Source organism: Gallus gallus, chromosome 5, assembly GCF_016699485.2.
Source record: "Gallus gallus isolate bGalGal1 chromosome 5, bGalGal1.mat.broiler.GRCg7b, whole genome shotgun sequence".
NCBI lineage: Eukaryota > Metazoa > Chordata > Aves > Galliformes > Phasianidae > Gallus > Gallus gallus.
The window spans coordinates 17,237,275-17,258,204 of record NC_052536.1 but is presented as its reverse complement, the minus strand read 5'-3'; the positions used below and the strand labels follow the sequence as shown (position 1 = coordinate 17,258,204).

The 20,930-nt window shown below is 37.8% G+C and overlaps 2 long non-coding RNA genes across 2 annotated transcripts in view; one reads left to right on the top strand and one right to left on the bottom strand.

Annotated features, from left to right (window-relative positions):
* Positions 1-20,499, bottom strand: part of LOC124418011 — a 42,093-nt gene extending 21,594 nt beyond the window's left edge. The window contains exon 1 of the long non-coding RNA XR_006939452.1: positions 20,433-20,499. This is a non-coding gene — a long non-coding RNA (uncharacterized LOC124418011). The remainder of the gene's footprint in view (positions 1-20,432) is intronic.
* LOC121110952 lies at positions 6,998-8,568 on the top strand. The gene is made up of 2 exons (XR_005860402.2): positions 6,998-7,273; positions 7,659-8,568. It is a non-coding gene; the product is annotated as an uncharacterized LOC121110952 (long non-coding RNA).
* Positions 20,500-20,930: the final 431 nt, after the last annotated feature.

Below are 20,930 nucleotides of genomic sequence, written 5' to 3'. Positions count from 1 at the left end.
TCGTTAGAATTACATTTAATATGGAAATTTTAGATGAGGACTCGAATGAGTCAATTGATGAATGTTTCTGAAAAGCACGTTTGAACTTCTTTTAAAAACACTGAGAAGTATGCACAGAAATACACAAGCTTTCCCCCATACGACACATGAATAGCCCTTTAAAGCTCCTTCCCACAAGCATGCACTGAGTTCCTGCATATGGACTTCATGCAGCACATAAATCCTGAACTCATAAAATCCTTTTTACTCAGAGATGCCATGGTTCCCTGGCAAGCGTCTGTCACATTGACCACACAGTATGGCCTGATAGCCCAGATGCTTTTGATCAGCACTCAGCCTGATCCTGAACACAGTTCTGATCCTCATTAGGCACAAGAAATACACCTGACACGCTCTCCTCACCCTTCCTCCAGTCCTTACAATGGTCTCTGGCATAGCTAAGAGACTTCAAAAAACATTTTGAGCCATCTTTGCAGTGAAAGATAATTTGATTTACCAATACCCACACTAAGTCCCATGCTTATGGAAAGATGACTTAGAAAGTAAGAGTACTGACAAGCAAGCCTGATGACAGCCAGCCTACCATCCAGATAGCCTGATATTATGTTATAGTTCAGTGAGGGATGTGGACCGTCACATAACTGTAGCAGTAGAGCTTCAGTTTGTAAACAAACAGCAGAAGTCCAAATTTGTGCCAGTCTGTGAAAAGGACAGCAGCTGTTCACCCGCATGATATGGAGTGAAAATTAAAAGAAGTAAAAAAATAAATCACAGCAGCAACAAATCAGAAGGGTGAACCTCAAAATGTAATAATAGCTGCTTTCCCCGATAGTGACAGGGCCTTCTTGTGAGACTGTACTATCTGGTATGAAAAGAAGCAAATGAAGATGCATAAAAATATATTAGGTGTGGCTGTTCAGGCACAACATAAACTTCAAAAAATTATTTCCAGGAGTACCATCATTTCTTCATTTCAATGCTGTTTGTGGGGCAATAAGCTAAAGAGCATAAAGAATACAAGGAATACTCTATCAGAAGGGCACTCACCCCAAAATCAGCATAGAACAATCCTATCTGGAAAAACAACATATGTATATATACACATATATATTTAAAACACATTGGGAGCATTGAAACTGGTAGAGCTGAAGATGAATTCTGGCTCTAATTCAAGGGGTTATTCATCTCTGCCATGGTGAAATGAATCAATTTCTGCTCATGTTCTCAGTGTTTAGTCCCTGGTACTCAAATTTTGTAACGATTTTTATTTTTCATTATAGTATTTTAATCAAACAATTTAAAATTACATTATTTATAACCCTAACGTATCGAAATATCATTTCCATTCCTTTTTCTCCATGCAGTAACACTGAAATCAGTGTATGAGTTTCTTTTTGCTTTGAAGTTTGTGCATCTTTATGTCACAAGTTGTTTTATTTCAGGAAAGCGATCATTAAAAAGATAAATTACATTCTTCATTGCTTCTGTATTTTCTTAGTTGCTGTATCTTTTGTTCCTTTTGGCAGTGGATCAAAATCATGAGAGGTGTCTTCTAGCTGCAAGCAGAGTTTTACGTATGCCTTATCAGATCATTAAATCAATTGTGGTAGTGATCTCTCAGCATTTCTTGGCAGTTCTTTCAGCCATTTTTGAGTTTTCCCAAACATACCAAGGTACAATAAGCACTAGCATTCACCTACTATCTACATCAGTTTTTCAAAGGGAGAGCCCGTAACACATTTTGTGTTACAGGAGATACGTCAGTTAATAAAGTCAGCTAAAAATGTAGAGCTTATTCTTAGTGCTAAGTACTATATTTTTTACCTCCTGTTTTGTACTGCATAAATATATTCCTTGAGGCTGAGGTAGATTTTGTTTTGGGGAACAAAGAACTCAAGGTACACACCCAGCTGGATTTCTCACAGCAGAGAACATGTCAGCAGATGCTTATATTTAATCCCACATAAGGCATTGAGAGATACCTAGATACCTTTCAGGCAGAAGAGTTTTCACTATCATAAAAGGCCGTAACTTCCACACTGAAAATCAACTATATTTACAAACATGCTCTTTCAGATAGGATGCATTCAGAGGCAGACTCTTAGCTTCATGGGTGTCAGCACACGCGGTGCTCTATCACACAAACCAAGGCTCCAGCAAGTCGTACTGCCTCCTAGCAAGAGCTGCTGCTCCTCACTGCTTCCCATATTAGGCAGAGCAACCACGATAAACTGTTCTGCTCTTGCATGGTTATTGTAAAGACAAAGTCCTGATGTTTTTTAAGATCTGTATTGCTACTGGATTTGTGTACTTCTGTTTATATACATCTTAGATGTGAAGGTCTCCCCTGTGCTGGAATACGTCCAGTCTCATAAGTGAGGTCACACTGGGGAGAGATTTCTCTGGTAGATTCTTGGAGAAAAGACTATTTTTTTTTTTTTTTTTTTTTTTTTTTTTTTTTTTTTTTGCATTTTCTGTATTATAGCCCTGGGCTATAACTCCCGATTAGAGGAATCTTTGATGGGGGCTACCGGAAGTTATAAGCATGCAAAGAAAAATGAATAACTTGGATCCTAGGGCAAATCATCATTGAAAATAGAGGAAATGGGCCAGTATCAGTCATTGTGCCCCATCTTTCAGGTGTCTGAACATTTTTAGGCTTTGAGAGTAATGTGACAACAAATAGTTCTCTTGAAGACATATATGGTATCAAGAATAGAGGCAATGAAGAAGATAACATCTTAGAATCATAGAAAGGCTTGGGTTGGATGGGACCTCAAGGATCATGCAACTCAAGCAGAGTTGCCAACCACTAAATCAAGTACTAGACCAGGCCACCCAGGGCCCCATCCAACCTGGCCTTGAACACCTCAACGGACGGGACATCCACAACCTCTTTGGGCATCATGTTCCAACACCTCACCACTCTCTCAGATAAAACTTCCCCAACATCTAATCTAAATCTCCCCTCCTTTAGTTTAAAATCATCCCCTATTGTCCTATCACTATCTACCCTTGTAAAATAGTTGATTTCCCCCATGTTTACAGATTCCTTTAAAATATTGGAAGGCTGCAGTGAGGTCTCCCCATAGCCTTCCCTTTTCCAGGTTGAACAAGCCCTGTTCCTCCAGCCTAGCTTCACAAGAGAGGTGCTCCAGCCCTTCTATCATCTTCTCGAGATGGAAAAGATATGAAAGTGCTGGAGCTGGCTTCATCTATATAGAGCAAAAGCAGGCGCTTTGGCTTCCTCACAGACATTGCAGAGGAGTTGGACTAGGTGACCTTGAAAGGTCCCTTCCAAATCTAAAGAGTCTATAACTGGACAAGGTTTTCTCGCGCCTATCAAGTAAGGAATGGCTGTGGTGTACAACCTCCACTCAGATCAAGATTTCAGCTATCCAAAACCCAGCACAATGCACAACCTTAGAACAATATTACTGGCAAATGTCTGCATTTCTTTTTCTAGATAAGATCATAGAGTAGTTAGCTTTGGAAATTTTGAAGTAAGGTCTTATGCAAAAGGAAGTAAAAGAAAAGAAAGATGGGACTTCTAGTTTTGCCAGGTACAACAATATTAATAGATTAAAAAGGGATTTCCTTTTTACTTCTCTGCTCATTGCTTTTAGAAATGAGGCCAATAAATGAAGAATTTGAGGAACAGCTTCTGAGTGTACTTCAAAATACTGAGGAATCTGAACATAAATAAATTGAAGGCCTGCATATATCCAAACTATGCATCTTACATCAAAATAGTCTGATCTCTACAGTGCAAAACCAAATGTTTTGATTGTACTGTTTTAAGAGTGGTGGTTTTCAGGCCTCCTTTTTAACAATGATACCTTTATAATACCTTGGGGAGGAACATATTACTGCTAGATTTTTTTCTGATAATAATCCACATTCTACTCTGCTCATTCTTCCAGGCCATACCAGCTTGAGTTTTAATTTATCTAGCGATTGAAAATGTTGCCTAAATACACCAGCCGAAAATAACTATTATTTTTGAAGACCTTCAGATTTGTCACTGAACGACAAAGCAACAGAGTGATCATATCTCAAACAGCTTTAAAGAAAAAAAACAGAAATAATAATACAAACACACACGTCAAGGACTTGTGTTTAACTATTCCTTTATCCCTCCCACACACAGTTCTTTCCATCCCAGTTATGCTCCTCTGTAACATTCTCCTAACATTCATGCAAACAGAGAAGTTACAGTTTCTAATTTTGATGGGACACCTCCTGTGCCTCTGCTTACTGCATGATAATCTCTTAGTTCTTAGAATTCATTGCTGATGAACATGTAAATCCAGAAAGGTATCCAGAGATAGCTGTTTTTAAATGAAGGCCTTACAGAATCAGACAGAGGGCAGAAAACTGGACTGTTTTCTAGACGAAAGAAAGGGGTCACATAGAAAAGCTTGACCTATATACTCTTAAAGGGCTTAGCGATGGAGATTTAAGAGTCCTGATGCATACCTAGACCCAAGGAATACTAGAGAACATAACCAGGAACACAGTTTTAGTGACAGAGAAATGCAGACTGGAACTGACACAAAGTAATTGTCTCTCATCTACATCAAGACTAGGAATTCACTGAAAACAAACAAACAAACAGAAGCATATGCCTCAAATCTTGAGATAAAGAAGATTGAGTGATGAAAAAAAAACACAGAGAGACATCTGGTATTTTGCATTCTGCTTACTGTCACTTGATAAGGAAGTCAGTGATCTTGCAAAACAGTCTCTGCTTTTCTACGACTCTGCAGCATTTTCTTATAACAGTGAAGGCATAAATTTAATGGCAGACTAATTAGACTGCAATACATGCTCTGGTAATGAACTCTTTATGGTACTTAACATCCCAGCAGAGAGAACAAACTTTGTTTTAATGATTTATTTGCATAGGAAATTGGTGAAAACCCAAAAGGCTTGACATGATATTTGGTGGCTTACAAGGCAATCTAAAAGTACGTGAGTACAAGCACAATCTCTGATTCTATTGTTATTTCCAATATGACAATTCAAATTTTCCAAAACAAGGAGAGAAATAACCCCCTTCTTGATTTTCCTATCGCTGAAATAAGCAGATTTCAGCTGTTCTCAGCTTCATCAGGCTGAAGTGAAATAGAACAGTCCCATCTGTAATTACAAATTCATAAATCACTCACCCAAAATGTGTATTTTTTGTAATTCAAGGTAGGCAGGATGTGTTATACTAACTTAAAAGTCTGACCCATGACCTCTTGTGTTTTGCAAACAGTGCCAAAGACGGAGCTGGAAAGTGAGTGTCCTGATGTTATAAGACACACTGCGAATTTGTGAAATACAGTTTGGAAAGCACTGCAGAGTGGCGGCCATGCACAGGAAATTTGATATGTAACAGATTTAGAACAGATTATAAGGAACAACTTCCTTTATGATGACGTCTAGGAAGTCATTTATCATCTCACAGAGGAGTCTGGCACCTTAAAGTGTTTATCTAAGGAAAGGAAATGAACTCCTGTCATCTAATAGAAACAGTATTTGATCCATTTCACAAAGAAGTACACTGGTCAAAGGAATTTTAAATAATCCTCGACTGCAGCATTTGGCTATACCTGCTTCTTGTCTCCAGGAAGCTCTCAATTCATTACCTTCCTGGTGTTTTCCTTTCTTTTCAGTCCTTTCCTTATTTAGACAATCTCTGGGTTTGAAGATTATCCAGGATTTATTCCTTTTCAGATTAAATTTACAAATACATCCCGTTACATTGAATAAAATAGCTGGTGTACTTTAAACAGATCAAAAAATTTAGTTACCAGGAAGAAAGCAAAGTTGGATTTACTAAATCTTCTTGAAGTTTATTCTGCAGACCATAACACAAAGCAGCCATGGGGACTACCATGCTTATTGCCTGATGCACAGCCCATTAAAGTCTTCCCACGGACTCTAATTGGCTTTCCATAAAGCCTTATCATTGCTATGATTATCTGAATAGAAGTCAAAAAGGCACTTCTAAGTCATTCCTCTAGTCATTGATATGACAGTCTTAACAACTAAAATGTCACTTCTTTGCTTCCATCCTTGCAAAAACATATTGCCAACCCCAAAGTTCATTCACAAGTTTTGGAAGCAATAGGAACAGAGTAGTGTGAACAGTAACATTCCACTTACTTGCAGGCTTAGCAGTTTCTTTGGAAAAAAAATTGGAGTGTAAAGGGATGCAATTAACTGTGAACTCCTGAAACAATTTGGCAACAGATACTTTCCAGGCTGCTCAAGAGCAGATCTGTACTATAGGTGAAGAAGTTCATCATCCCACAGTGAACAAATTACTGCTAACAGGCTCTGCTTTCACAGCTGTAGATGGTGTCTGCTGTTACTCTCCCAAGGCTTGCCCAAGAAGTATGCAAGCCAGCAAGGGTACATTCAAAGTACTGAGAGCAGGTTGTTTTTTTCTTTCCAAAACAAGTAAATAAGAAATCCATGCTGGTGCTATGCAGAGCAGGAAGGTCACTATATTAGTCCTTGAGTGCAACTTGCTCTTTAGGCCACAGACTGGACTTTCTAAAGTTTCAGTAACTAGCTACAGAACCAGTCTTGCAATGGCTCTGGTGGGGATTAGCACTTGTGTGGGATTATCACTGAAAGCTGTACTGGAAGAAGTGTGCTTTAAGAAGGGGATTTTAAGTGGGCAAAGAACACAGAGGGAAACTCAAAGAAAGGCATATTGACAAAAAGAACAGAACAGGAATGGCTTCTGGGAAGAATAAAATGAAGCAATCATAACAAAAAAAAGCTCTGAGGAGAAAAGAGAGCCAGAATGCATGAAATAGTAGATGTATTAGTCCTTTGAGGAAGAGAAAAAGATTTTAAACTGAATTGTAAGAGCTGGGAAACCCAAGAAGGAATCTGAATAAGAAACTGAGAACAGCAAGAAATTATGATGACTTATTTCAGTAGTGGGGGTGGCTGAGAAAGTAAACAAGAAAGGTCTGGGAAAAGACAGCTCTGTAGGGCAGATTTCACCAAGAAGCTAGAAGGAAGAAAAGGGAGAATTTCAAGTGTAACTTACTAAGTCTAGATACGGATATAAGCTTTAATATGGAAAAGGAGGAGACTGGTGTAACCTGAGCTTCCAATTCACAACGGTAAAACAAAAAGACAAGTATGAAATTTGGTATCTCATAATATTTCCATTTTTTCCAGCTTCATCTGCAAAAAATGAATGGCTGTAGAAGAGATAACAATAAGTGAAGAAGAGATCAGAGGGAAGTCATGCTTCATACGTGTACGTAAGTGCAGTTTGGATGCTCAGGCATGGTTTAAGGTGCCAGGTACTAGAAGTTGTAATGATTTGCTTAGAACAATGAAATAGGGAAAAAAACAAAAATTGAAAAATGGGCCCTAATCTGGGGTTTGGGCAAGAAAGGAGAAGGAATAAGAGTTGCAGGGAGACCAGAAGACAGTCATTTTACTAGGAAAAAAAGAAGAGAAAGAGGAAAAAAATAAAATACTAAAGAGCAGTGGGTTGTTTAGAGATTCCTGTTTTCTAGTGCAGTAGACACAAAATAGAGAATCACTTTATACAAGCACTCTCCTTAAAAATAAATTTAAAAAAATCAGAAAAATAAAATTATCCTCATTTACCTTTTTCCCTCTTCTGCTTTCATTAGGCCTTTGTTTCCACAGCATGCGTTTGCTCATCACAACCATCACAGGATCTGAGCTTGCCACCTCTACAAATCTGCAGAGCTCACAGCTTGTGATACTTTTCAAATTAGCTTGGAAATGACTTCTCACCTGCAAGTGATTGCCTCATTATTCTCTTCTATGCTGACCTTAGCCTACTTGAAACAAGGAGTTCACCAAATCAATGCAGCATTTTATGGTGCTGTAGACTTAGAGTGAGAGTTTCCAAGGACCTGTATTTAAGGTGGACAACTTACCACTAAACAGACAGGGAGACAATGGTAAATGGTTGAATTCTTCCTCCCCTTTCAGTGCTCAATAGTTGGGGTGAAAAACAGCATCAAATTTGCAGAGCTAGAGCACAATAATCCAGATTCATCTTTACTATTTAAGATTTTTTAGTTATAAGCAGTGTTTACAACCTACTGCGGTGTACTAGCAGCCTTTGCAAGGCTGCAGCAATATTCAGTACTACATGTATGCTGTATTTCATGAAAAACAGAAGTTCATGTAATGTGACCTTGTATATGTCTACATTCAAATGTAATATTTTTCTGCTTTTTAATCCTTCTTTAATATTAGTAGAAATCTGGCTCAGAGCTGTACAGTACCATAGCCTTTTATATATTTCTTGACCTCTCTTTCGGATAAAGATTCTGATGGCAATGTATTATGAATACCAGTCAGTCTGAGGCCTAAATGTAATTTTTTTGAGCAAAGTATTCTCTGACCAAATATATTTTTGGTAAAAAATCCATAAATTTTTTATTGTTCCTATTCTGCAACCCTGCAAATATGGTAGAAACGTGTCTTTTTTCTGCTTCAAAGATAATGTTTTATGCAATTGTGTCATTTGAATGAAGGCAGGAAATAAAATCGTTTGCTATCCCTTCAGTGTGTCATTCTTCCAATACATTCATCCAAAAATTTCAAATCCTTTAAAATCTTGCACCATCCATCAACATTTCAGTGCTTCCAAATATAGCTTCTGCCAGCTTTGATTGTTGGCTCTCTCCCATCACGATCATTTCTACTATACTCATCATTCAGACCTCAAGAGTAAGGGGTTAGAGAGTGTCTAAAAATATCACGAAGGATGTCATTAATTTCAGTCCCTTCCTTGGAAACGCAGACAGTGCACATTCTGTTCGGACGTTTGTCCGCCTCAGACCACTCAGCCTTTCCATGGTACTTCTCCCTGCCACTGAGAGCTCTTGCCTGGGAGCACGAGGAAGTTGTTGCAGCTGTCCCAGAGCCCTTCACACACTTTCTGTTCTGTAGTATCAAAAGCTAAATACTAGTAAGATAATGCTGTCACTGCCTGGTAGTGACTGAGAAAATTATTTCCTTAATGTTTTGGATCCTCATTTACTTTCTGCCTATTCTGTATCTATAAATAGGTTTAGTGTTATTTGAGCAGGGAAATACAGCTTCGTGCTCAAGGTTTATTTCTGCTCCTCTAATCAACTGATAATGGACTATGTTGTAACATTCCTCTGTATCAAAAAAGTATCCCGTATTTACTATTACTACTACTCCCTTGCCAGAGAACCTATAATCTACCACCACCAAATTAAAGGCTACGTAACACCACAGAATAGGTAAGCAATAGCAAATACAGAGAGCAGTGAAACACGGAAGGATAAGAAAACCAACCACTGGATAATTTCGTTTCTGAGCAAAGCCATGATCCACCGTCACTGAAGCTATCTGGATGAGCAGATAGTCAATTTCATTTCTCACTGATTTATTCAGAAAAAAAACCCCACAATTCTAAATATTTGTCTGTATTGCTAACATTATTTCTAATGTCCTCACCAAGGCAGGAAATAACTCTTTGAAGAGTTCTCAAAGTGGTAAAGGTTACAGCTTAGCTCAAAATAAATTTTCCAGTTGGGAAGGATGGGGGATGAGAAAGAGCAGAGTTGCTTTCAAATGAAACAGAAGAAAACTGTTGTCAAGGACACCTACAAGTGCCAGTTGCTGAGTACCCTATGTATGATTATTTGAATGAGAATTAATAGGATGTAGGATATCTTCACATTGTTTTCTTCCTATTTAAAGAATTATACTTAAAAAAAAAAATCACATCAATATTTCCAGTTCAACAAACTTGTCCTCCTGCAGTCAGATTGTTTGAGGTCAGAATTGTTCCTATGCACTATCACTGCAGATGATTGACACCAGGCAAGACTGCAAAACCTTGGCAGAAGGGCAAGGGCAGCACTGCTGCATTATCTGTAGGAACATGACTTCTCTATTTCCTCACGCTGAGAAAAGGTTGGGAATAACTATCCAGCCCCTACTCAGCAAGGCCTCAATCCTCTCACAACCCCTCTAATCTGAAGCATATTTAAAGATCAGACCACCTTCAAAGAATCACTTGACTTTATCTCTCTTCATGTCTGTTCACACTGTCCTGGCCAAACTATTTTACTGCATTTTATCTGCAAACTCACTGTGACTCATACTGAATGTGGACACCCCCTCCTACCGCTGATCATCTGTCATCTTCCTAGTTCAGCTTTGTTTCTGTTGCTATTACTGTAATTGCAATGGCATTTGCTCTAGTTAAAGATGAAATACAGCTTCCATTCTAGCTCTCAGCTTCCCACAGTATCCTTTAGTTCTCATAATTTCTTATGTGTGTTTTATTGGAGATTTTTGCTCTGGCATTAGTCCCCTCCCCATGTTATTCAAGATGATTATCTGTGGTCTGATAACTGAAAAAGGGCTTGTTTGTCTCATCCAAAAGTGTTCAAAATCAGGTCCTGGAGGGAGCCAATATCTTAATTATTTACAGTTTCTAAATGTTTGCTGTTATGAATTTTTCTCTGGTGTTTGATTATTTGCTAGCCCCTTTTTTTCCTGTATTAAACTCTGAAGTCCCATATGCTAAATATTTGTTAGGTTCTAGCTGTTGTAAAAAGAAAAAAGAAATACATATACATACATATCCACATATATACATATACACATATGTATATTCATATACATACTACACATATGTATATTCATATACATACACACACACATATACCAAACCCACCTGTATAACTGAAAACAGTTTACCATGCTTGTAAAACCAAGGTAACAGACACTGCGTAATACCCTACTAGTGGAGTGTATTATTAATTTACAGATACAAATTTTGTAAAGCCTTCCTGAGGATGGAAAAATGAGACAGGCAACTCTCCCCCTTTTGATTAGAATTTATTTAAAACCTAGAGACTAAGAACTGCTTTTTCTATGTTAACAAGATAGAAACATTCATGATGAATTTACTGTTTGTCAGAAAGAAATTAAGTGAGCTGATGTCGAGATTCAGTAAGCATGTAAAGTCTTGTTTAACTCTATCCTTACTCGCTAAAGATTGAGCATGCCTTCTTTAGCCTCGCACCAACTTTATTGCACTCACTTTCACATTTGTTGACTCTCTCTATTAAAATTATGCCAAGATATACACAGACCAGAACGATTTAGAAGCAATAAGCTTGTCATGAAGTATTAATAATCTTCCCCATTGCCTTTCTATAATACCATAGCACTTGAATTTACCTTTCAGCAGCTAAGGAGCAGCTGAAAAAACAGCTATTTTGTCTTCCCCCCCCCCCATCACATATATTATCCACAACAATGTAAACCAAAACAAAGAGAAAAGTAGTAAAAATTACTTTTCTGATTCAAGTAAGTATTCACATGCTGTGGTAAAGTGACTGAATCTTGTCAAGAGGTGTCAAGCCCCATCTACTGGCTATTAAAATGAACTTGTAACTCAGTGTACTGAGTTTGGGGTCCATTTACACGAACAAGTAGAGTAGAATTCTCTTTGTAGAATTTCAGTTATGTCAATCTCTCTTGTTTGAATATTTGATATATTTTCAAATTATATTAATTTGTGCTGCCATCTGCTGAGATTTGTGAACATAGGAGGAAAGACTTCCATGCCTAGTGTAGGAGATGTTATACTGTGCATAACTAACATTTTCCACACAGCTAAAACTGAGAAAAGATTCTCGTGCTCCGTTTGTTATAGCACTCACTCAGACTTGGATTTTCCACTTGGCTTTGACTTTCCTTGTTCACACTTAAGTGATTCAAAACACCCTTCAGCAGCATCAAGGGAGGACAAAAAGATGCTAATACCTCACCCAAATTACAAAACAGGGAGAAGATATTGCCCTTCAACAGCCACAGTGAGAAGGAGGATGGCATGGCAGCAGCAGTTGAGGAAATACTTCATGAATAGACAGTCTCATCCTTAGAACAAGTAGACAAAGCCAGTGTGTTTTCCATGGGCATTTGTTGTCTAAAAATAAGTTCAGTGGTGATTTTGAAGAAGCACGAGTGCTACTTGTACTTTCAGTTTTTATGTCAGATGAGACATTAGAAAAATAAAAGGTTAGCGGTATGTCAAGCTAAGGTCATAAATGGGCACCATTTCATCTGTATTATGATATAATAATTCCACTGAATAAAAGAGAAAAATATCAATATTTGTGTAACAGGTTTTGTGCTTATTTCAAATTACCCTCAAGTTACTGAACATATGCAAGGTATGCAAGGTTTGGAGAAGTTAATTTCTCCTGAATAATGCACAGTAAATACCATAGGTTTTCAATATCATTGAGCCAAAAAAAAAAAAAAAAAAAGAAGAAAAGAAAAAAAAAGAAAAAATCCTAAAAAAAATAGGAAAAAAAAAAGCAGTAATGGCCCTGCCAGGAATCTGGTGTTCAAAAAATTCAACAATCAGAAACGATGGCAATCAGTGTTAATAGAAATAACATCCCATCCGTTTTGTGTTTATTTACTTTTGAGGGAACATTCTTGCCTTAAATTTCATCCTGTTTCAACAAAAGCTGCTGTGATGAAGTCTTACATTCACAGAGATTAAGAAAGTAGGTCGACAAAGTCCTATTAATCTGCATCATGTGTCTGCTAAGTGAACATGCAAGCTCCAGTTGCAACTGGAGCTTCCTCCCTGCTCCTCTCTGCAGTACTGCCTTGTTCACTTTCTGTTCCAGCACTTTGCAAATATCATCCTGCACAAAGATAAAACCTAAATCCCTTCCCCATTTTCCTGTGGTTTGGGCTACTGACCACGCTCTTCACCCTTCAGCTCCTTCCCTTAGCTTTTATGATTCTGCCCTCTCCTGGCTAGACTCCTTGCTCGTTAAGTGCTCCTTCTCTCCTTCCTGATGCAAGCATCAAGGTTCAGCTCTTGATCCATCTTTTACTACTCTAAATTCATGTAGCAAAATGTGTGTAGTTAGCAGAAATGTTTCCAAGATATCACATTTGAAAAATGCTGGCAATTACATAAGTAATGTAACCCTTTTTTTTCCCCCCACTCACTCTATTCTCTGGGCAATCCCATTCCAAACCATCGCCAGTATCTACCCTATTTCCTTTTCTCAGTCTTCGTAAACAACAGCACGGTATTTTTTGTCACTGCAGAGAATTGTTTTAGATCTTTCCATGAAATCTAAAAGCCTGACACTGATGACTTGTATGAAGCTCAGACACCTTTAGCTGAGAGTTACATCCAGAGCCTCTTCACCTTCGGTTCCCAGTCTAATCAGCCAAAAAGTTACTTCCAGAAAGCAAGCCAGGTCCTTGGTAGATGAAATTTTCAGGGCAAGTTCCTCACTCTGGCATCTGTCTGAACTGGGTTGAATCTTCTATGTGTATTTTGAAATTTCACAGTCATTTCAATTTCTGATATCTTTCTGTAATTTTTGGATTTGAAGTGGTCTTCTCTTTTTTTAAGTAATAAAATTCCAGCAGTCAAAGCGGTGGTAAAAATAATTACCAGCCCTTTTCACCACTGTACTTACAAAAGAAAATAATAATAGTAGTTTTATAATATACCTAGCGGGAAGATTAATAAAAAGCATACATTGAAAATACTGTGAACACTTCATAAGATTTTTTTAATATATATTTTACTGTATTTCTATTTTCATTTGTTTTAAACACTTATTTTAGCAAAAGCTCAGTAATGATTAAACATATTCTGGAAAGCTCTGCTCTGGCCAGATGATGCCCTGTTGCCCTTTATCTGCTGGCAAAGTCACATGTCTGGATACAGACTTGCCCATGCAACTCTCTTCATTCCATTACTCTTCCTCCTCATTTAGTCTAGGTCAAAATCTTCATCACTAAAGTGACAGCAGAGCTTCTTACTGAGCATATCAACTTTTCTCCTACTAGCTGAGAGTTATGTTTGAAAGATTCCCTTCAATATCAGAAATACAATTGTTCCATTTATTTTTCTTTCATTTCAGTTTTTACCCCTTTTTCCTTACTCTTGAGAAAGGGCTATTGGAAGAAAAAAGTGTAATGGATTTCTAAAGGAATCAAATTTTGAATTTTGCTACATTTAACTATTGGAGCAAACACTTGTTACTAAAGATTGTGAAAGAGAGAAACCTTTTCAGCAATCACATGGGAAATACAAATGCTTAAAATAAATGGTCTGTCTCAAGCTATAGAATTTTCCTGTCCCGGATCCCTGAACAACAATAAGACAAATTTTATTCTGAAGGAAAAATGGCACAGAATAACTAAACAAATAGAATTTAAAAGCTTTCAGATGATGTCTACAGAGTAGACTGCAGGTAAAAGCTCTGAAAAAAAATTGGTATTAGATGCAAATATAGAAAAGTAATTAATTTCATTGTAGCTTTAAGTCTTATAAAGCTACTCAGATGTAGGGGAAAAAAAAAAAGACTCAATATGATACATCTTTCTTCATCAATTTTACACTCCAGACCTTTACTTCTTTTTGTCTTCCACTGCTGAGTATAACCTCATCCTATACTCATGCTGAGTATAACCTCAACTTTCACTGATGTCATGGAAATACCTGAGGTATAAGGAATTTACTTATTACAGACTCTGACTTTCTTAAGGATCCTGGAAGAAATGTAAGCATTTATTCAATCACAGAATGGCTTAGATTGGCAGTGACCACAAAAGTCACCCAGTTCCAGCCTCCCTGCATTGGGCAGGATGGCCACCCTCTAGAGCAAGCTGCACAGGGCCCCATCCAACACAGCCTCGAACAACTCCACGGATCGAGAAACTGTCAGTTTGAAGATAATCACAAGCAGGAAAAATAAGACTAGGTAACTGAAATGTTTCAGTTTAATATTGAGATCCGCAAATACTCCGAATGTGAAATAAGCTAAATAAAAGCAGCATGCTTTAGTAGGCTCATAATGTCGGAACAGTATTCCAGTCATTTTTCTCAGAGCATTCACTGGGAAACGCTGGCATTTCCAATCACATAATTTGTCTTTGCTAAGAGCAAAATTCTCTGTTAGAATTTCCTGGAGCAGCCTACAGCACTGGTAATTTCAAACAAAGAAATCTCCTAAGTCATATATGGGGAGCAACAGTAGTCTAGTGTCCAAACAACTCCATGATCTTTATTTTGTCTTGCCAACTTGTCATGAGCTGACATTTTTCTTCAGAACAATCTGGATGATTTAGAGGAATAAATATTTGGAGAATCTAGGCCTAAAGTTATCTGATAAGGAAGCAGACCTCTGCCTCCATGAGATCAGGGTTAGCTTCTCATTACTTCTGAACTGGAAGATGACACATAGTTCAGAAAAACTCACTGCTCTCATGCCACTCAAGGCTCAGCAGGAATAGTACATAATCTTCATCTTCACTATTCCCATCTGCATAAGTGGGCATCGAGGTTGTACATGGGCTTCAAGAGTATTTTGATGATCCCTGACAGCTCATCACAGTAAATACAGTGTGATGAGAGGAAAGAACAAAAAAGCAAGAATACAGAAAATACTTCATTCTTATTTTTTTATGTTTGTCCCTGTACTACTCCTTTTCCTTGGAAAACAAAGAGTTTGGCATCAGTAAATAGAGTCATATGAAACAGGTTTGAATAGAAAGGGGGTTTTGTATATGTTTTGCCATGCATTTTGTTGTGTTAGTTGGTGATGTGTATTTTAAATTTACAGTGTTCTGTTAGGCATAATTTAGCATATGTAACTTCTACTCTGCAGTTGCCTCAACAATTTTCCCTTTTATCCTGACATCTTTCCCTTCTCATGCCACCCTGAGCTTTTCCAAGCTTTTTCCAGGCCCATCAATTTCATCATGACCCTCTTTTCTTTGAACAATCCCATCTCTCCGCTATACAAGAAAAAAAAAAAAAAGACTCTTTGCCTTCACCTTCAAACCCTGTCAGAATACCACCTGATCCCTTTTCACCTTTGAAGTACAAGTAGACAAAGGCAGCCTTGTGAACATTTTGAAAGTAAAAACTTTTTCTTCCGTACTGGAATGAACTACAATGTGTTTATGCATTTTCTCTCTCTTTTTTTTTTTTTTTCCCATTTTCTGACCAAAGTTTCCCTGGGAAATTTCACTAGAATTTTTTTACTATTCTGATATGAAGTGTTTGACTCCAGTTAAGAAAACATGCTTTGATGGAAATGCATTCAGCTGAAACTCTTCCAAAACATCAACTCTAATCGCTGCTGACTTTTAATCAACACATGCTATCGGACTCCACTGGAAGCTTACTTCATTTTCAAATCTTAGTCATTGTAGGGCAGACAGACCCAGACCTAACTATGAAACTGCAAAATATTTCAGACAGTGAGAAACAAGATTTTTTTCCTGCACGTTCAATTGCAAGTATCAGAACATGGATTTGTGGGGTACAGTGTTCTGGGTAGATTTGAAACCTCAAACACAAATATCCCTTACTTTGTCATGACCAGCTGTTGCCTGAAGCCCTACTGTGTAGCTGGCTGTGACATTCACGATTACAAGTAAGGCACACATTAACAGCTTGTGATGGTATCTCATTGATTTTCTGTTTTCTATGCATAAGTGCCATTGTACACCTCTCTACAATTAGAATGTGAAAAGGCGTCTGTATAAGCTGTAGCAGATGACACAATGAAATATGTTTCTGCAGCTGAAAAATTGTCTCAAGTACACTTGCAAAATTGCCTTTGTGTACTCATAAAAGACAAGCTTGCTAACCTATAATGGTGATTAAGTGCATGTAATACTGCGTTTAAATAGATGTACGCAAGATTTAAAACCAAGGCCAAGGGCAGTACAAACAGAAAACCATTTATATCACAAGTCACGTTTAAGTTCTGCAATCCCTTCCCGCTTCAATCCCCTGAAAATTCCTGTGTATTTTTTTGCACCTGTCCATCCTCAATTGCTTATTATGAAATCAAATCCTGAGCCGCATCCATACTGAAAACAAACAAACAAACAAGATGATTTGGGAGCTATGAACATCCGGTAGGGAAATCAGCTTCCTATAACTAACAAGCTCCACTAATTTTAATAAATATAAGTTCATTGTTCAGGTGATTATTTTTTTTCCTCAGAAAAAACCTTCTCTTTAAAAAAAATGAAATATGAAAAAATGCAAAGTGCTCACTTCCCAACAAGAAATGTTTGCATTCCAAATTAATATTTTGAAGTGAGAGATCATTTTTTGTGTCATTTTATTGTGTGTAGTTTTACATTGGTGCTGTTGTTTTAAATAAGCAAAGTTATGTTGAGGAGTTGGTTCAAAACAACAGATGAAAAATACTGAAATAAGTAATTTCTTCATTTCTGAGAAAACTTTTTGGTTTAAGCTAAAAACGAATTTAAAATGTGCCATTATTTAAAAGCCATTATTTATGAGACAAAATTACCTTTCTCTGAAAGTTGTTCATAAAAGCGTGGTAAAAGATATCCAAATGAGTTTATTATTTCAATATGTTTTCAAACTTGTTAAAAATCTGTTATTTTGGTGACAATGTTTCCAGCAACTGCAGTATCTGTTTGTTTAATCCTGAGTTAAAATCATATCCATTTTTCCGTGCACAGAAAACAAGGCAAGTTATGGAGAACAGCATAAATATCACCTACGCAAAGGCTGCTGCTTGCCTTGTCAATACAAACTCAGTTACGAGCAACAATGTTATTCTTGGTATTCAGATTGTTCCTACTGTCGCCAGATGGCAGCCTCGACATGTTCCAGTGAAACATAGCTTTGTGATGTGATGCTAAGGTTGGCCTTTGGGAACATTTGCTTTTTGAGATGATTTTTTTGCTATATACTCTCCTGTGAATTTCTCCCTCTCAGTGGTATGCAGCCATCTCTTGCCTTTGCCTGCAGCATTTTAAATTGACAACTCTACCACTTCATAGCTGAAAGCAGTGACTTCTGAATCACCTGCGGGCATGATTCAGTGCGTTTCTTTGGTCCAAGTAAAGGCCAAAGACAGAGAATTCACTGCATAAAATCCTGGAAAACTTACTTAGGAATATGAACTTTCTTCTGTGCTCACATACATTTGAGTAAACAAAGATTTGGCATGCAGAAGTCCAGAAGCGGCATCATCCCAAATTCCCTCTATTGGATCATCTTTTCTTCTGTTGTCTGGCACGCGATGAGGAAAGGCAAGACTTTGCAACTCGATGATGCTTGGGGTCCCTTCCAAACTAAGCCATTCTATGATCCTAAGACACAGTGCATTACGCCTCCCATCAAGATGTACATCAGCTACAAAACAGCACTAGGGTATCAGAGTTTGTTGATGATTCAAAGCTAAGCAATGACAGCACAGCATTACGATTGGCACGATGCACTCAGAAAATGGGGGATTTAACTCTGCCAGTGTATTATATCATATCCAGTACATAAATTGTAACAATAATTTTTTTTTAAAGTGGAAAGGTAAAGGTTGGAGAAATTAATTGCATGAGGGTCAGGATTGTCTTCTAAGCAGTATGTACAAAGATGATCAAGCATAGTGAGCAGAGCTGAGGCTGCACAGCAGCTGTAACAGGCCTACTTTTCATTTTGGGAACAAGAGCAGCCAGCCCAGGGGCAGAGGAAGCACAGCAGGGGGTAGGAACTGAGTGTCATGCTAGTGTGCCTACACTGTAGGATGGCTCCATCATCACTCGTAAATGATAGTCACACATGCAAGGATTGCAGGACAACACTCTTAGCAGTCTCCTGTGTAAGTTTTCCCCAGTTTTACACAAACGTGCTAATATATTCAAAACAGCATAGTGTTAAGCATTTACTTAATGGCTTACATTTCAAAAGAGAAGCATCCAGTAGCGTTCTTGTAATCAGTAAAAAAAAAAACTTTAAAAATTTATTTCCTTAAAAATTCACTAGTCAAATCCATGCATTAAGAAATCTTCTCCCTACTATTAAAAAAAAAAAAAAAAAACCACAAAGGAAACATTAGGTACTGCAGCAGTGCTCCCATGCTCTGCTACCATGCCACCATCGTCATATTACTTCCCAAAAGAGAATCAGATAGGTCCAAAAAGAAATTAGGCACTCGAACACAGACAAAACTTTCTAGAAGAAGTAAGAATCTCCAATTTTTCAAGCCAGTTGCATAACATCAAGAAAAATCTATCCCCTCATCAGAACACCAAACAACATACCAAAATTCTGGGGTTTTCTGGCACCACAAATTGTGGTATTTGATTCTCCTTTCATATACTGTTATCAAGTATTTAAGGGAAGAGATTTATGCCCCTCCAATCCCCCTAACCCTTTCATTACCAGACAGAAGCACACAGCTCATGGCACATAGCACAAGAACATGAGCTGAGAAGTATTAGTTAAGCCCCAGCTAAGCCGTTGTCTTTGTCAAAATACCTTTGGTTCACAAAGATCCAAGATGTGCCCACAGGATCTTCATTTTAAAACTTCTCATCCTGATAAACTCTATGTAGCCAAGCACATTTTTTCTAGTCCAAAAAATATATGCACAAATCAATTTCAAATGCTTTAAATATACCAAATAAACCCTTAGGACCTAGTTCTGGAGAATCAACCCAAATTAACATCTTCCGAATTAAAGATTATTCCTGAACACTTAGGGGTGTTTGGGACAGCTAATTGTAAGAGCAGAAACCTGTAATGAGCTCCAGATACTCACACAGATGGTACTCCACAAATACTGACTCAGTTTTCGTTCTCATTTCCTTCCCTTTTAATAAGATGTTCCTATAATTAAACTAGCCTAAGGTTTGGTTCAGCGTGTAATAACTCATGCTGAGATTCATTGAGAGCCTAAAGCTAAATATACTTAAATATGAATAACACAGTTATTTTCCCCCACCGCTTTTACTGCTTTATGCTTTGACTTGATAAAAATGCATAAGAGAACATAGCACTCATCAAGCCAACAACATTGTCTTCTAACAAGGAAAACACTTCCTCCCTCCCCCAACCACCTCCACAAGCTTGTGGTCAGCCCACAGCATTACCCTGGCAGGATGGTCTTCACAGCAGAGGCAGTCCTCATCAGAGCTTGCACAACCCCTGAAGGTGCTGCTACATCCAGAAAAGAGACCAACCCTCCAAGCTTGTACACACTGAGCTAGCTTTAAGCACACAAATAGTACACTTCTGCATTATTAAGTCAAACATAGGCACACACACAGTTGCAAAGATGGGGCTCCAATTAGAGTTTTCAGCCAGCTGTCCACAATTTATGAAGAGGGCTCATTAGTTGGCATGGAAACCAGCTGTACACATAAGCCACCCAAAGAGCACGCAGAACCCTCACTGCTGAAATCTTAAGAATATAAAAAGGTTTCTGAAAACTTTTTACCCATTTTCTCAGTTCCCAATAACCAGGGCTCAGATTTCATATCAGATGAATGGGGAATATCTCTAGATGAAGAAACTTTAAGAATATCACAATTCCTCTGACTTAGAGTTACTGTACCTTTCTTCCTCAGAATATTCCTTAAAATCCCTTGGTTTCTGCAACAAGTTCTTACAGTCTAGAGTCTGTTTACAAAAAACCCAGGTAACCCTGAAACCTGACTTATCACCCAGGCACCATGGCACGCAGACAAACAGCAGGCCAGACATTGATCATAACAACCAAGCCACAATTTCTGTGCAATCAAAAATCTCACAAGAAAAATCTAGCTGATATGTCAGGAGGCTATGAGTGGAGATACAGATATGGATGTTGTTCAGTAGCTTTTATTGCTGAGGCCTTGGTATTCTTAAATCATTATGCAGCTGTTGTTACTGTAACATGTTTATTATCAGTTGATCATACACACTTGAGGTCGACCCGTGGCATTTATAAACATTCTTTGTTCCTAGAACCTTAGGTTTTATCTCAGCATAAAAGTGAACAATTGATAAATAAAATGAGAGAAAAAATGGTCATACAAAGGACAGGCTTCTAAAAATCAAGCTGCTGGATGCT